General features: G+C 46.2%; 7 non-coding genes across 7 annotated transcripts; all 7 read right to left on the bottom strand.

Moving 5' to 3' along the window:
• Positions 1 to 1708: 1708 nt before the first annotated feature.
• LOC130349873 (U2 spliceosomal RNA) lies at positions 1709 to 1899 on the bottom strand. The gene has a single exon (XR_008887105.1). It is a non-coding gene; the product is annotated as a U2 spliceosomal RNA (small nuclear RNA).
• A 2105-nt stretch (positions 1900 to 4004) lies between these two features.
• LOC130349828 (U2 spliceosomal RNA) lies at positions 4005 to 4195 on the bottom strand. Its single transcript, XR_008887063.1, has one exon. It is a non-coding gene; the product is annotated as a U2 spliceosomal RNA (small nuclear RNA).
• A 2100-nt stretch (positions 4196 to 6295) lies between these two features.
• LOC130349827 (U2 spliceosomal RNA) lies at positions 6296 to 6486 on the bottom strand. Its single transcript, XR_008887062.1, has one exon. It is a non-coding gene; the product is annotated as a U2 spliceosomal RNA (small nuclear RNA).
• A 2090-nt stretch (positions 6487 to 8576) lies between these two features.
• Positions 8577 to 8767, bottom strand: LOC130349826 (U2 spliceosomal RNA). The gene has a single exon (XR_008887061.1). It is a non-coding gene; the product is annotated as a U2 spliceosomal RNA (small nuclear RNA).
• A 2092-nt stretch (positions 8768 to 10859) lies between these two features.
• Positions 10860 to 11050, bottom strand: LOC130349825 (U2 spliceosomal RNA). The gene has a single exon (XR_008887060.1). It is a non-coding gene; the product is annotated as a U2 spliceosomal RNA (small nuclear RNA).
• A 2105-nt stretch (positions 11051 to 13155) lies between these two features.
• On the bottom strand, positions 13156 to 13346 carry LOC130349824 (U2 spliceosomal RNA). Its single transcript, XR_008887059.1, has one exon. It is a non-coding gene; the product is annotated as a U2 spliceosomal RNA (small nuclear RNA).
• Positions 13347 to 15444: 2098 nt separating this feature from the next.
• LOC130349815 (U2 spliceosomal RNA) lies at positions 15445 to 15635 on the bottom strand. The gene has a single exon (XR_008887056.1). It is a non-coding gene; the product is annotated as a U2 spliceosomal RNA (small nuclear RNA).
• Positions 15636 to 16106: the final 471 nt, after the last annotated feature.

Here is a 16106-nt window from a genome sequence, read left to right as displayed (position 1 = left end):
TAGAGGACATGCCTGCACCCCATTGGACTTACCTGTGTGGGTTAAATCCGGGTTATTTGACAACCTATGGCGGTGATGGTTCTGCTCAGGCAGAGCAGTGCTGATGCTCCTCATAAAGCTGTCGCTGCTGTGAAGGTTCTAGGTGACATCACAAATCCCTATGGTTACATACACAACAAAGCTGGGTTGTTGTTGTTTACACTCTGCAAGGCCTGTGGAAGTGAGTGACATCATAGCACTGTAGTTCTGAGGGTTCAAGATGGATGCAACAATCTCCTGTTGCTTCTATGAAGGCCGTAATAGACGACATCACCAAACAGCTCCATAGTCACATACACAGCAAAGGAGAGATGTTGTTTACACCTAGTGATGTCAGTGGTATTGAGTGACATCACAGCACAGTGCTAAGGCTCCTGGGCCTGGACACAGCAGCGGCTGCAATATCTCAACGGAGAATACGTTTATATCTATGTGTGTGTGTGCGCATATATATATATATATATATATATATATATATATATATATATATATTTCTCCGCCGAAATCACTTTTAAACCCATTTCCACCTTTTTTTCCCTTCTCTTCCTCTTACTTTTTTTTCACGTTTTTTTACGTTTTTCTCCTTTTCGCCTCTTTTCTGGGCGTATTATTCTTCTTTTTCTTCTTTTTTTTCGTCTAATGCATACCCCATCAGTGCAGCAATGCTTATTCAATACCGCCAGCAGATGGAGACACTGGGGGATAATTTTCTAAGGATTTATACTGATTTTTCCTGTCTGAATTTGTCGCACAGAAAGTTGCAGGCCAAATATGTGTGACATTTCTGCGACTTTAGCTTCTAGAGCATTTTTACAACATTATACATAGGTGCTGAATACATAAAAAGAGACTGTTCAGCGACAGACAAGTCGCATCGGCTGAAAGTAGGCCAGAATGTCAGTCCATGTTGGAGCAGGTTTAGATACAGTCTAAAGCATAGATCTCAAAGTCTGTGCACAGAATTTAGCAAGGGCCTCGCACCTTCTGATGCATCAGGTAGGTGCACAATAGCATAGCCTAACCCTCTGTACTTTGGTCTATATTGATGCGGGACATAGACAGCCAGCTGATGACCAATCCATTAGTGCAATGGATGGCTGGAAGCATTTGTCTTTGCCTTTGCAATACCACAGAAGCAATGCATGGTCAATGTACAGCAATGACACACCTGTGTGAACAGCCAGGAGACCCCCCCCCCCCCCCCCCATGTTATGTTACATAGTTACATAGTTAGTACGGTCGAAAAAAGACATATGTCCATCACGTTCAACCAGGGAATTAAGGGGTAGGGGTGTGGCGCGATATTGGGGAAGGGATGAGATTTTATATTTCTTCATAAGCATTAATCTTATTTTGTCAATTAGGAACATTCAGCACCCACCCGCTATCAAGGCAGCTGCCTATCATGTCATGCCCTACCTGCACAGGTGTGCTGGCTACTCAAATGATCCAATTAAGGAGGCCATTTAGTCAGCAGCAGCAGAAGTCCTGTGCCTGGACGCTCCAACAGGGGCCAGACACAAGCAGAAGCAGAAGCAGCAGAAGCAGCAGCAGCACCACCTTTTGTTTTTTGGCTGCAGCAGCAGCAAGGCCCACAGGGCTGGCTAGCTGGCTAGCCAGCAAGCAGGTAGCAATGAAAGTAGGAATCTTTCTTTTTAACCCTGTAAGGGGGTGGTGCACTGTACCCGAAGATACTGCCATATCGGGTCAATGCATAGGGCAACGGAAGCAAGCTTCGAAATCGGCCCCCGTTCTCAAAAATCCATTTAATATATGGTCCCCAGATAGGGGACGTATCAGATATTAAACTGATAAGAACAGATACTACACTTGATCTTAGCCAAAAGGCCGAGAAGCGATAACCGTGAAAGGGGCGGGCCCAACAAGGTCCCCTTCATGGGCACTATCACTGCTTGCTGTCAGGGAGGCTGCCAGACAATTTTCCATGCACACTCTGGGCTGGGGGGCAGTCAACCACCAGTACACACAGCAGAACCTAAACCCATACCATTATTGCTAAGCAGCAAGACAGGGGCCCATTGCACTCCCACGGGGCCTTTTTAAATGCAATCCATAACCCGGATTTGCCAGGAACCCTTCTTACTCCTCCTACTTGCATGTGACACTGGGCTTAGGATCTGCATAGGAAACACACACACAAGCACACACCTACCTTTGTTGCCTGCAGATGCCTCCTTGGCTGTCCCCAAACGGTATCAAACCAACACCCACGGGAAGCTGTAAGCATAGAGGACATGCCTGCACCCCATTGGACTTACCTGTGTGGGTTAAATCCGGGTTATTTGACAACCTATGGCGGTGATGGTTCTGCTCAGGCAGAGCAGTGCTGATGCTCCTCATAAAGCTGTCGCTGCTGTGAAGGTTCTAGGTGACATCACAAATCCCTATGGTTACATACACAACAAAGCTGGGTTGTTGTTGTTTACACTCTGCAAGGCCTGTGGAAGTGAGTGACATCATAGCACTGTAGTTCTGAGGGTTCAAGATGGATGCAACAATCTCCTGTTGCTTCTATGAAGGCCGTAATAGACGACATCACCAAACAGCTCCATAGTCACATACACAGCAAAGGAGAGATGTTGTTTACACCTAGTGATGTCAGTGGTATTGAGTGACATCACAGCACAGTGCTAAGGCTCCTGGGCCTGGACACAGCAGCGGCTGCAATATCTCAACGGAGAATACGTTTATATCTATGTGTGTGTGTGCGCATATATATATATATATATATATATATATATATATATATATATATATATATATATATATTCTCCGCCGAAATCACTTTTAAACCCATTTCCACCTTTTTTTCCCTTCTCTTCCTCTTACTTTTTTTTCACGTTTTTTTACGTTTTTCTCCTTTTCGCCTCTTTTCTGGGCGTATTATTCTTCTTTTTCTTCTTTTTTTTCGTCTAATGCATACCCCATCAGTGCAGCAATGCTTATTCAATACCGCCAGCAGATGGAGACACTGGGGGATAATTTTCTAAGGATTTATACTGATTTTTCCTGTCTGAATTTGTCGCACAGAAAGTTGCAGGCCAAATATGTGTGACATTTCTGCGACTTTAGCTTCTAGAGCATTTTTACAACATTATACATAGGTGCTGAATACATAAAAAGCGACTGTTCAGCGACAGACAAGTCGCATCGGCTGAAAGTAGGCCAGAATGTCAGTCCATGTTGGAGCAGGTTTAGATACAGTCTAAAGCATAGATCTCAAAGTCTGTGCACAGAATTTAGCAAGGGCCTCGCACCTTCTGATGCATCAGGTAGGTGCACAATAGCATAGCCTAACCCTCTGTACTTTGGTCTATATTGATGCGGGACATAGACAGCCAGCTGATGACCAATCCATTAGTGCAATGGATGGCTGGAAGCATTTGTCTTTGCCTTTGCAATACCACAGAAGCAATGCATGGTCAATGTACAGCAATGACACACCTGTGTGAACAGCCAGGAGACCCCCCCCCCCCCCCCCATGTTATGTTACATAGTTACATAGTTAGTACGGTCGAAAAAAGACATATGTCCATCACGTTCAACCAGGGAATTAAGGGGTAGGGGTGTGGCGCGATATTGGGGAAGGGATGAGATTTTATATTTCTTCATAAGCATTAATCTTATTTTGTCAATTAGGAACATTCAGCACCCACCCGCTATCAAGGCAGCTGCCTATCATGTCATGCCCTACCTGCACAGGTGTGCTGGCTACTCAAATGATCCAATTAAGGAGGCCATTTAGTCAGCAGCAGCAGAAGTCCTGTGCCTGGACGCTCCAACAGGGGCCAGACACAAGCAGAAGCAGAAGCAGCAGAAGCAGCAGCAGCACCACCTTTTGTTTTTTGGCTGCAGCAGCAGCAAGGCCCACAGGGCTGGCTAGCTGGCTAGCCAGCAAGCAGGTAGCAATGAAAGTAGGAATCTTTCTTTTTAACCCTGTAAGGGGGTGGTGCACTGTACCCGAAGATACTGCCATATCGGGTCAATGCATAGGGCGACGGAAGCAAGCTTCGAAATCGGCCCCCGTTCTCAAAAATCCATTTAATATATGGTCCCCAGATAGGGGACGTATCAGATATTAAACTGATAAGAACAGATACTACACTTGATCTTAGCCAAAAGGCCGAGAAGCGATAACCGTGAAAGGGGCGGGCCCAACAAGGTCCCCTTCATGGGCACTATCACTGCTTGCTGTCAGGGAGGCTGCCAGACAATTTTCCATGCACACTCTGGGCTGGGGGGCAGTCAACCACCAGTACACACAGCAGAACCTAAACCCATACCATTATTGCTAAGCAGCAAGACAGGGGCCCATTGCACTCCCACGGGGCCTTTTTAAATGCAATCCATAACCCGGATTTGCCAGGAACCCTTCTTACTCCTCCTACTTGCATGTGACACTGGGCTTAGGATCTGCATAGGAAACACACACACAAGCACACACCTACCTTTGTTGCCTGCAGATGCCTCCTTGGCTGTCCCCAAACGGTATCAAACCAACACCCACGGGAAGCTGTAAGCATGGAGGACATGCCTGCACCCCATTGGACTTACCTGTGTGGGTTAAATCCGGGTTATTTGACAACCTATGGCGGTGATGGTTCTGCTCAGGCAGAGCAGTGCTGATGCTCCTCATAAAGCTGTCGCTGCTGTGAAGGTTCTAGGTGACATCACAAATCCCTATGGTTACATACACAACAAAGCTGGGTTGTTGTTGTTTACACTCTGCAAGGCCTGTGGAAGTGAGTGACATCATAGCACTGTAGTTCTGAGGGTTCAAGATGGATGCAACAATCTCCTGTTGCTTCTATGAAGGCCGTAATAGACGACATCACCAAACAGCTCCATAGTCACATACACAGCAAAGGAGAGATGTTGTTTACACCTAGTGATGTCAGTGGTATTGAGTGACATCACAGCACAGTGCTAAGGCTCCTGGGCCTGGACACAGCAGCGGCTGCAATATCTCAACGGAGAATACGTTTATATCTATGTGTGTGTGTGCGCATATATATATATATATATATATATATATATATATATATATATATTTCTCCGCCGAAATCACTTTTAAACCCATTTCCACCTTTTTTTCCCTTCTCTTCCTCTTACTTTTTTTTCACGTTTTTTTACGTTTTTCTCCTTTTCGCCTCTTTTCTGGGCGTATTATTCTTCTTTTTCTTCTTTTTTTTCGTCTAATGCATACCCCATCAGTGCAGCAATGCTTATTCAATACCGCCAGCAGATGGAGACACTGGGGGATAATTTTCTAAGGATTTATACTGATTTTTCCTGTCTGAATTTGTCGCACAGAAAGTTGCAGGCCAAATATGTGTGACATTTCTGCGACTTTAGCTTCTAGAGCATTTTTACAACATTATACATAGGTGCTGAATACATAAAAAGCGACTGTTCAGCGACAGACAAGTCGCATCGGCTGAAAGTAGGCCAGAATGTCAGTCCATGTTGGAGCAGGTTTAGATACAGTCTAAAGCATAGATCTCAAAGTCTGTGCACAGAATTTAGCAAGGGCCTCGCACCTTCTGATGCATCAGGTAGGTGCACAATAGCATAGCCTAACCCTCTGTACTTTGGTCTATATTGATGCGGGACATAGACAGCCAGCTGATGACCAATCCATTAGTGCAATGGATGGCTGGAAGCATTTGTCTTTGCCTTTGCAATACCACAGAAGCAATGCATGGTCAATGTACAGCAATGACACACCTGTGTGAACAGCCAGGAGACCCCCCCCCCCCCCCCCCCCCCCCCATGTTATGTTACATAGTTACATAGTTAGTACGGTCGAAAAAAGACATATGTCCATCACGTTCAACCAGGGAATTAAGGGGTAGGGGTGTGGCGCGATATTGGGGAAGGGATGAGATTTTATATTTCTTCATAAGCATTAATCTTATTTTGTCAATTAGGAACATTCAGCACCCACCCGCTATCAAGGCAGCTGCCTATCATGTCATGCCCTACCTGCACAGGTGTGCTGGCTACTCAAATGATCCAATTAAGGAGGCCATTTAGTCAGCAGCAGCAGAAGTCCTGTGCCTGGACGCTCCAACAGGGGCCAGACACAAGCAGAAGCAGAAGCAGCAGAAGCAGCAGCAGCACCACCTTTTGTTTTTTGGCTGCAGCAGCAGCAAGGCCCACAGGGCTGGCTAGCTGGCTAGCCAGCAAGCAGGTAGCAATGAAAGTAGGAATCTTTCTTTTTAACCCTGTAAGGGGGTGGTGCACTGTACCCGAAGATACTGCCATATCGGGTCAATGCATAGGGCGACGGAAGCAAGCTTCGAAATCGGCCCCCGTTCTCAAAAATCCATTTAATATATGGTCCCCAGATAGGGGACGTATCAGATATTAAACTGATAAGAACAGATACTACACTTGATCTTAGCCAAAAGGCCGAGAAGCGATAACCGTGAAAGGGGCGGGCCCAACAAGGTCCCCTTCATGGGCACTATCACTGCTTGCTGTCAGGGAGGCTGCCAGACAATTTTCCATGCACACTCTGGGCTGGGGGGCAGTCAACCACCAGTACACACAGCAGAACCTAAACCCATACCATTATTGCTAAGCAGCAAGACAGGGGCCCATTGCACTCCCACGGGGCCTTTTTAAATGCAATCCATAACCCGGATTTGCCAGGAACCCTTCTTACTCCTCCTACTTGCATGTGACACTGGGCTTAGGATCTGCATAGGAAACACACACACAAGCACACACCTACCTTTGTTGCCTGCAGATGCCTCCTTGGCTGTCCCCAAACGGTATCAAACCAACACCCACGGGAAGCTGTAAGCATAGAGGACATGCCTGCACCCCATTGGACTTACCTGTGTGGGTTAAATCCGGGTTATTTGACAACCTATGGCGGTGATGGTTCTGCTCAGGCAGAGCAGTGCTGATGCTCCTCATAAAGCTGTCGCTGCTGTGAAGGTTCTAGGTGACATCACAAATCCCTATGGTTACATACACAACAAAGCTGGGTTGTTGTTGTTTACACTCTGCAAGGCCTGTGGAAGTGAGTGACATCATAGCACTGTAGTTCTGAGGGTTCAAGATGGATGCAACAATCTCCTGTTGCTTCTATGAAGGCCGTAATAGACGACATCACCAAACAGCTCCATAGTCACATACACAGCAAAGGAGAGATGTTGTTTACACCTAGTGATGTCAGTGGTATTGAGTGACATCACAGCACAGTGCTAAGGCTCCTGGGCCTGGACACAGCAGCGGCTGCAATATCTCAACGGAGAATACGTTTATATCTATGTGTGTGTGTGCGCATATATATATATATATATATATATATATATATATATATATATTTCTCCGCCGAAATCACTTTTAAACCCATTTCCACCTTTTTTTCCCTTCTCTTCCTCTTACTTTTTTTTCACGTTTTTTTACGTTTTTCTCCTTTTCGCCTCTTTTCTGGGCATATTATTATTCTTTTTCTTCTTTTTTTTCGTCTAATGCATACCCCATCAGTGCAGCAATGCTTATTCAATACCGCCAGCAGATGGAGACACTGGGGGATAATTTTCTAAGGATTTATACTGATTTTTCCTGTCTGAATTTGTCGCACAGAAAGTTGCAGGCCAAATATGTGTGACATTTCTGCGACTTTAGCTTCTAGAGCATTTTTACAACATTATACATAGGTGCTGAATACATAAAAAGCGACTGTTCAGCGACAGACAAGTCGCATCGGCTGAAAGTAGGCCAGAATGTCAGTCCATGTTGGAGCAGGTTTAGATACAGTCTAAAGCATAGATCTCAAAGTCTGTGCACAGAATTTAGCAAGGGCCTCGCACCTTCTGATGCATCAGGTAGGTGCACAATAGCATAGCCTAACCCTCTGTACTTTGGTCTATATTGATGCGGGACATAGACAGCCAGCTGATGACCAATCCATTAGTGCAATGGATGGCTGGAAGCATTTGTCTTTGCCTTTGCAATACCACAGAAGCAATGCATGGTCAATGTACAGCAATGACACACCTGTGTGAACAGCCAGGAGACCCCCCCCCCCCCCCCCATGTTATGTTACATAGTTACATAGTTAGTACGGTCGAAAAAAGACATATGTCCATCACGTTCAACCAGGGAATTAAGGGGTAGGGGTGTGGCGCGATATTGGGGAAGGGATGAGATTTTATATTTCTTCATAAGCATTAATCTTATTTTGTCAATTAGGAACATTCAGCACCCACCCGCTATCAAGGCAGCTGCCTATCATGTCATGCCCTACCTGCACAGGTGTGCTGGCTACTCAAATGATCCAATTAAGGAGGCCATTTAGTCAGCAGCAGCAGAAGTCCTGTGCCTGGACGCTCCAACAGGGGCCAGACACAAGCAGAAGCAGAAGCAGCAGAAGCAGCAGCAGCACCACCTTTTGTTTTTTGGCTGCAGCAGCAGCAAGGCCCACAGGGCTGGCTAGCTGGCTAGCCAGCAAGCAGGTAGCAATGAAAGTAGGAATCTTTCTTTTTAACCCTGTAAGGGGGTGGTGCACTGTACCCGAAGATACTGCCATATCGGGTCAATGCATAGGGCGACGGAAGCAAGCTTCGAAATCGGCCCCCGTTCTCAAAAATCCATTTAATATATGGTCCCCAGATAGGGGACGTATCAGATATTAAACTGATAAGAACAGATACTACACTTGATCTTAGCCAAAAGGCCGAGAAGCGATAACCGTGAAAGGGGCGGGCCCAACAAGGTCCCCTTCATGGGCACTATCACTGCTTGCTGTCAGGGAGGCTGCCAGACAATTTTCCATGCACACTCTGGGCTGGGGGGCAGTCAACCACCAGTACACACAGCAGAACCTAAACCCATACCATTATTGCTAAGCAGCAAGACAGGGGCCCATTGCACTCCCACGGGGCCTTTTTAAATGCAATCCATAACCCGGATTTGCCAGGAACCCTTCTTACTCCTCCTACTTGCATGTGACACTGGGCTTAGGATCTGCATAGGAAACACACACACAAGCACACACCTACCTTTGTTGCCTGCAGATGCCTCCTTGGCTGTCCCCAAACGGTATCAAACCAACACCCACGGGAAGCTGTAAGCATAGAGGACATGCCTGCACCCCATTGGACTTACCTGTGTGGGTTAAATCCGGGTTATTTGACAACCTATGGCGGTGATGGTTCTGCTCAGGCAGAGCAGTGCTGATGCTCCTCATAAAGCTGTCGCTGCTGTGAAGGTTCTAGGTGACATCACAAATCCCTATGGTTACATACACAACAAAGCTGGGTTGTTGTTGTTTACACTCTGCAAGGCCTGTGGAAGTGAGTGACATCATAGCACTGTAGTTCTGAGGGTTCAAGATGGATGCAACAATCTCCTGTTGCTTCTATGAAGGCCGTAATAGACGACATCACCAAACAGCTCCATAGTCACATACACAGCAAAGGAGAGATGTTGTTTACACCTAGTGATGTCAGTGGTATTGAGTGACATCACAGCACAGTGCTAAGGCTCCTGGGCCTGGACACAGCAGCGGCTGCAATATCTCAACGGAGAATACGTTTATATCTATGTGTGTGTGTGCGCATATATATATATATATATATATATATATATATATATATATATATATATATTTCTCCGCCGAAATCACTTTTAAACCCATTTCCACCTTTTTTTCCCTTCTCTTCCTCTTACTTTTTTTTCAAGTTTTTTTACGTTTTTCTCCTTTTCGCCTCTTTTCTGGGCGTATTATTCTTCTTTTTCTTCTTTTTTTTCCATACCCCATCAGTGCAGCAATGCTTATTCAATACCGCCAGCAGATGGAGACACTGGGGGATAATTTTCTAAGGATTTATACTGATTTTTCCTGTCTGAATTTGTCGCACAGAAAGTTGCAGGCCAAATATGTGTGACATTTCTGCGACTTTAGCTTCTAGAGCATTTTTACAACATTACAACATTATACATAGGTGCTGAATACATAAAAAGCGACTGTTCAGCGACAGACAAGTCGCATCGGCTGAAAGTAGGCCAGAATGTCAGTCCATGTTGGAGCAGGTTTAGATACAGTCTAAAGCATAGATCTCAAAGTCTGTGCACAGAATTTAGCAAGGGCCTCGCACCTTCTGATGCATCAGGTAGGTGCACAATAGCATAGCCTAACCCTCTGTACTTTGGTCTATATTGATGCGGGACATAGACAGCCAGCTGATGACCAATCCATTAGTGCAATGGATGGCTGGAAGCATTTGTCTTTGCCTTTGCAATACCACAGAAGCAATGCATGGTCAATGTACAGCAATGACACACCTGTGTGAACAGCCAGGAGACCCCCCCCCCCCCCCCCCCATGTTATGTTACATAGTTAGTACGGTCGAAAAAAGACATATGTCCATCACGTTCAACCAGGGAATTAAGGGGTAGGGGTGTGGCGCGATATTGGGGAAGGGATGAGATTTTATATTTCTTCATAAGCATTAATCTTATTTTGTCAATTAGGAACATTCAGCACCCACCCGCTATCAAGGCAGCTGCCTATCATGTCATGCCCTACCTGCACAGGTGTGCTGGCTACTCAAATGATCCAATTAAGGAGGCCATTTAGTCAGCAGCAGCAGAAGTCCTGTGCCTGGACGCTCCAACAGGGGCCAGACACAAGCAGAAGCAGAAGCAGCAGAAGCAGCAGCAGCACCACCTTTTGTTTTTTGGCTGCAGCAGCAGCAAGGCCCACAGGGCTGGCTAGCTGGCTAGCCAGCAAGCAGGTAGCAATGAAAGTAGGAATCTTTCTTTTTAACCCTGTAAGGGGGTGGTGCACTGTACCCGAAGATACTGCCATATCGGGTCAATGCATAGGGCGACGGAAGCAAGCTTCGAAATCGGCCCCCGTTCTCAAAAATCCATTTAATATATGGTCCCCAGATAGGGGACGTATCAGATATTAAACTGATAAGAACAGATACTACACTTGATCTTAGCCAAAAGGCCGAGAAGCGATAACCGTGAAAGGGGCGGGCCCAACAAGGTCCCCTTCATGGGCACTATCACTGCTTGCTGTCAGGGAGGCTGCCAGACAATTTTCCATGCACACTCTGGGCTGGGGGGCAGTCAACCACCAGTACACACAGCAGAACCTAAACCCATACCATTATTGCTAAGCAGCAAGACAGGGGCCCATTGCACTCCCACGGGGCCTTTTTAAATGCAATCCATAACCCGGATTTGCCAGGAACCCTTCTTACTCCTCCTACTTGCATGTGACACTGGGCTTAGGATCTGCATAGGAAACACACACACAAGCACACACCTACCTTTGTTGCCTGCAGATGCCTCCTTGGCTGTCCCCAAACGGTATCAAACCAACACCCACGGGAAGCTGTAAGCATAGAGGACATGCCTGCACCCCATTGGACTTACCTGTGTGGGTTAAATCCGGGTTATTTGACAACCTATGGCGGTGATGGTTCTGCTCAGGCAGAGCAGTGCTGATGCTCCTCATAAAGCTGTCGCTGCTGTGAAGGTTCTAGGTGACATCACAAATCCCTATGGTTACATACACAACAAAGCTGGGTTGTTGTTGTTTACACTCTGCAAGGCCTGTGGAAGTGAGTGACATCATAGCACTGTAGTTCTGAGGGTTCAAGATGGATGCAACAATCTCCTGTTGCTTCTATGAAGGCCGTAATAGACGACATCACCAAACAGCTCCATAGTCACATACACAGCAAAGGAGAGATGTTGTTTACACCTAGTGATGTCAGTGGTATTGAGTGACATCACAGCACAGTGCTAAGGCTCCTGGGCCTGGACACAGCAGCGGCTGCAATATCTCAACGGAGAATACGTTTATATCTATGTGTGTGTGTGCGCATATATATATATATATATATATATATATATATATATATATATATATATATATATATTTATCCGCCGAAATCACTTTTAAACCCATTTCCACCTTTTTTTCCCTTCTCTTCCTCTTACTTTTTTTTCACGTTTTTTTACGTTTTTCTCCTTTTCGCCTCTTTTCTGGGCGTATTATTCTTCTTTTTCTTCTTTTTTTTCGTCTAATGCATACCCCATCAGTGCAGCAATGCTTATTCAATACCGCCAGCAGATGGAGACACTGGGGGATAATTTTCTAAGGATTTATACTGATTTTTCCTGTCTGAATTTGTCGCACAGAAAGTTGCAGGCCAAATATGTGTGACATTTCTGCGACTTTAGCTTCTAGAGCATTTTTACAACATTATACATAGGTGCTGAATACATAAAAAGCGACTGTTCAGCGACAGACAAGTCGCATCGGCTGAAAGTAGGCCAGAATGTCAGTCCATGTTGGAGCAGGTTTAGATACAGTCTAAAGCATAGATCTCAAAGTCTGTGCACAGAATTTAGCAAGGGCCTCGCACCTTCTGATGCATCAGGTAGGTGCACAATAGCATAGCCTAACCCTCTGTACTTTGGTCTATATTGATGCGGGACATAGACAGCCAGCTGATGACCAATCCATTAGTGCAATGGATGGCTGGAAGCATTTGTCTTTGCCTTTGCAATACCACAGAAGCAATGCATGGTCAATGTACAGCAATGACACACCTGTGTGAACAGCCAGGAGACCCCCCCCCCCCCCCCCCATGTTATGTTACATAGTTACATAGTTAGTACGGTCGAAAAAAGACATATGTCCATCACGTTCAACCAGGGAATTAAGGGGTAGGGGTGTGGCGCGATATTGGGGAAGGGATGAGATTTTATATTTCTTCATAAGCATTAATCTTATTTTGTCAATTAGGAACATTCAGCACCCACCCGCTATCAAGGCAGCTGCCTATCATGTCATGCCCTACCTGCACAGGTGTGCTGGCTACTCAAATGATCCAATTAAGGAGGCCATTTAGTCAGCAGCAGCAGAAGTCCTGTGCCTGGACGCTCCAACAGGGGCCAGACACAAGCAGAAGCAGAAGCAGCAGAAGCAGCAGCAGCACCACCTTTTGTTTTTTGGCTGCAGCAGCAGCAAGGCCCACAGGGCTGGCTAGCTGGCTAGCCAGCAAGCAGGTAGCAATGAAAGTAGGAATCTTTCTTTTTAACCCTGTAAGGGGGTGGTGCACTGTACCCGAAGATACTGCCATATCGGGTCAATGCATAGGGCGACGGAAGCAAGCTTCGAAATCGGCCCCCGTTCTCAAAAATCCATTTAATATATGGTCCCCAGATAGGGGACGTATCAGATATTAAACTGATAAGAACAGATACTACACTTGATCTTAGCCAAAAGGCCGAGAAGCGATAACCGTGAAAGGGGCGGGCCCAACAAGGTCCCCTTCATGGGCACTATCACTGCTTGCTGTCAGGGAGGCTGCCAGACAATTTTCCATGCACACTCTGGGCTGGGGGGCAGTCAACCACCAGTACACACAGCAGAACCTAAACCCATACCATTATTGCTAAGCAGCAAGACAGGGGCCCATTGCACTCCCACGGGGCCTTTTTAAATGCAATCCATAACCCGGATTTGCCAGGAACCCTTCTTACTCCTCCTACTTGCATGTGACACTGGGCTTAGGATCTGCATAGGAAACACACACACAAGCACACACCTACCTTTGTTGCCTGCAGATGCCTCCTTGGCTGTCCCCAAACGGTATCAAACCAACACCCACGGGAAGCTGTAAGCATGGAGGACATGCCTGCACCCCATTGGACTTACCTGTGTGGGTTAAATCCGGGTTATTTGACAACCTATGGCGGTGATGGTTCTGCTCAGGCAGAGCAGTGCTGATGCTCCTCATAAAGCTGTCGCTGCTGTGAAGGTTCTAGGTGACATCACAAATCCCTATGGTTACATACACAACAAAGCTGGGTTGTTGTTGTTTACACTCTGCAAGGCCTGTGGAAGTGAGTGACATCATAGCACTGTAGTTCTGAGGGTTCAAGATGGATGCAACAATCTCCTGTTGCTTCTATGAAGGCCGTAATAGACGACATCACCAAACAGCTCCATAGTCACATACACAGCAAAGGAGAGATGTTGTTTACACCTAGTGATGTCAGTGGTATTGAGTGACATCACAGCACAGTGCTAAGGCTCCTGGGCCTGGACACAGCAGCGGCTGCAATATCTCAACGGAGAATACGTTTATATCTATGTGTGTGTGTGCGCATATATATATATATATATATATATATATATATATATATATATATATATATTTCTCCGCCGAAATCACTTTTAAACCCATTTCCACCTTTTTTTCCCTTCTCTTCCTCTTACTTTTTTTTCACGTTTTTTTACGTTTTTCTCCTTTTCGCCTCTTTTCTGGGCGTATTATTCTTCTTTTTCTTCTTTTTTTTCGTCTAATGCATACCCCATCAGTGCAGCAATGCTTATTCAATACCGCCAGCAGATGGAGACACTGGGGGATAATTTTCTAAGGATTTATACTGATTTTTCCTGTCTGAATTTGTCGCACAGAAAGTTGCAGGCCAAATATGTGTGACATTTCTGCGACTTTAGCTTCTAGAGCATTTTTACAACATTATACATAGGTGCTGAATACATAAAAAGCGACTGTTCAGCGACAGACAAGTCGCATCGGCTGAAAGTAGGCCAGAATGTCAGTCCATGTTGGAGCAGGTTTAGATACAGTCTAAAGCATAGATCTCAAAGTCTGTGCACAGAATTTAGCAAGGGCCTCGCACCTTCTGATGCATCAGGTAGGTGCACAATAGCATAGCCTAACCCTCTGTACTTTGGTCTATATTGATGCGGGACATAGACAGCCAGCTGATGACCAATCCATTAGTGCAATGGATGGCTGGAAGCATTTGTCTTTGCCTTTGCAATACCACAGAAGCAATGCATGGTCAATGTACAGCAATGACACACCTGTGTGAACAGCCAGGAGACCCCCCCCCCCCCCCCCATGTTATGTTACATAGTTACATAGTTAGTACGGTCGAAAAAAGACATATGTCCATCACGTTCAACCAGGGAATTAAGGGGTAGGGGTGTGGCGCGATATTGGGGAAGGGATGAGATTTTATATTTCTTCATAAGCATTAATCTTATTTTGTCAATTAGGAACATTCAGCACCCACCCGCTATCAAGGCAGCTGCCTATCATGTCATGCCCTACCTGCACAGGTGTGCTGGCTACTCAAATGATCCAATTAAGGAGGCCATTTAGTCAGCAGCAGCAGAAGTCCTGTGCCTGGACGCTCCAACAGGGGCCAGACACAAGCAGAAGCAGAAGCAGCAGAAGCAGCAGCAGCACCACCTTTTGTTTTTTGGCTGCAGCAGCAGCAAGGCCCACAGGGCTGGCTAGCTGGCTAGCCAGCAAGCAGGTAGCAATGAAAGTAGGAATCTTTCTTTTTAACCCTGTAAGGGGGTGGTGCACTGTACCCGAAGATACTGCCATATCGGGTCAATGCATAGGGCGACGGAAGCAAGCTTCGAAATCGGCCCCCGTTCTCAAAAATCCATTTAATATATGGTCCCCAGATAGGGGACGTATCAGATATTAAACTGATAAGAACAGATACTACACTTGATCTTAGCCAAAAGGCCGAGAAGCGATAACCGTGAAAGGGGCGGGCCCAACAAGGTCCCCTTCATGGGCACTATCACTGCTTGCTGTCAGGGAGGCTGCCAGACAATTTTCCATGCACACTCTGGGCTGGGGGGCAGTCAACCACCAGTACACACAGCAGAACCTAAACCCATACCATTATTGCTAAGCAGCAAGACAGGGGCCCATTGCACTCCCACGGGGCCTTTTTAAATGCAATCCATAACCCGGATTTGCCAGGAACCCTTCTTACTCCTCCTACTTGCATGTGACACTGGGCTTAGGATCTGCATAGGAAACACACACACAAGCACACACCTACCTTTGTTGCCTGCAGATGCCTCCTTGGCTGTCCCCAAACGGTATCAAACCAACACCCACGGGAAGCTGTAAGCATAGAGGACATGCCTGCACCCCATTGGACTTACCTGTGTGGGTTAAATCCGGGTTATTTGACAACCTATGGCGGTGATGGTTCTG

Source organism: Hyla sarda, unplaced genomic scaffold, assembly GCF_029499605.1.
Source record: "Hyla sarda isolate aHylSar1 unplaced genomic scaffold, aHylSar1.hap1 scaffold_924, whole genome shotgun sequence".
Lineage (NCBI taxonomy): Eukaryota > Metazoa > Chordata > Amphibia > Anura > Hylidae > Hyla > Hyla sarda.
The sequence above is the reverse complement of the archived record's forward strand: the minus strand, read 5'-3'. Positions and strand labels throughout refer to the sequence as shown.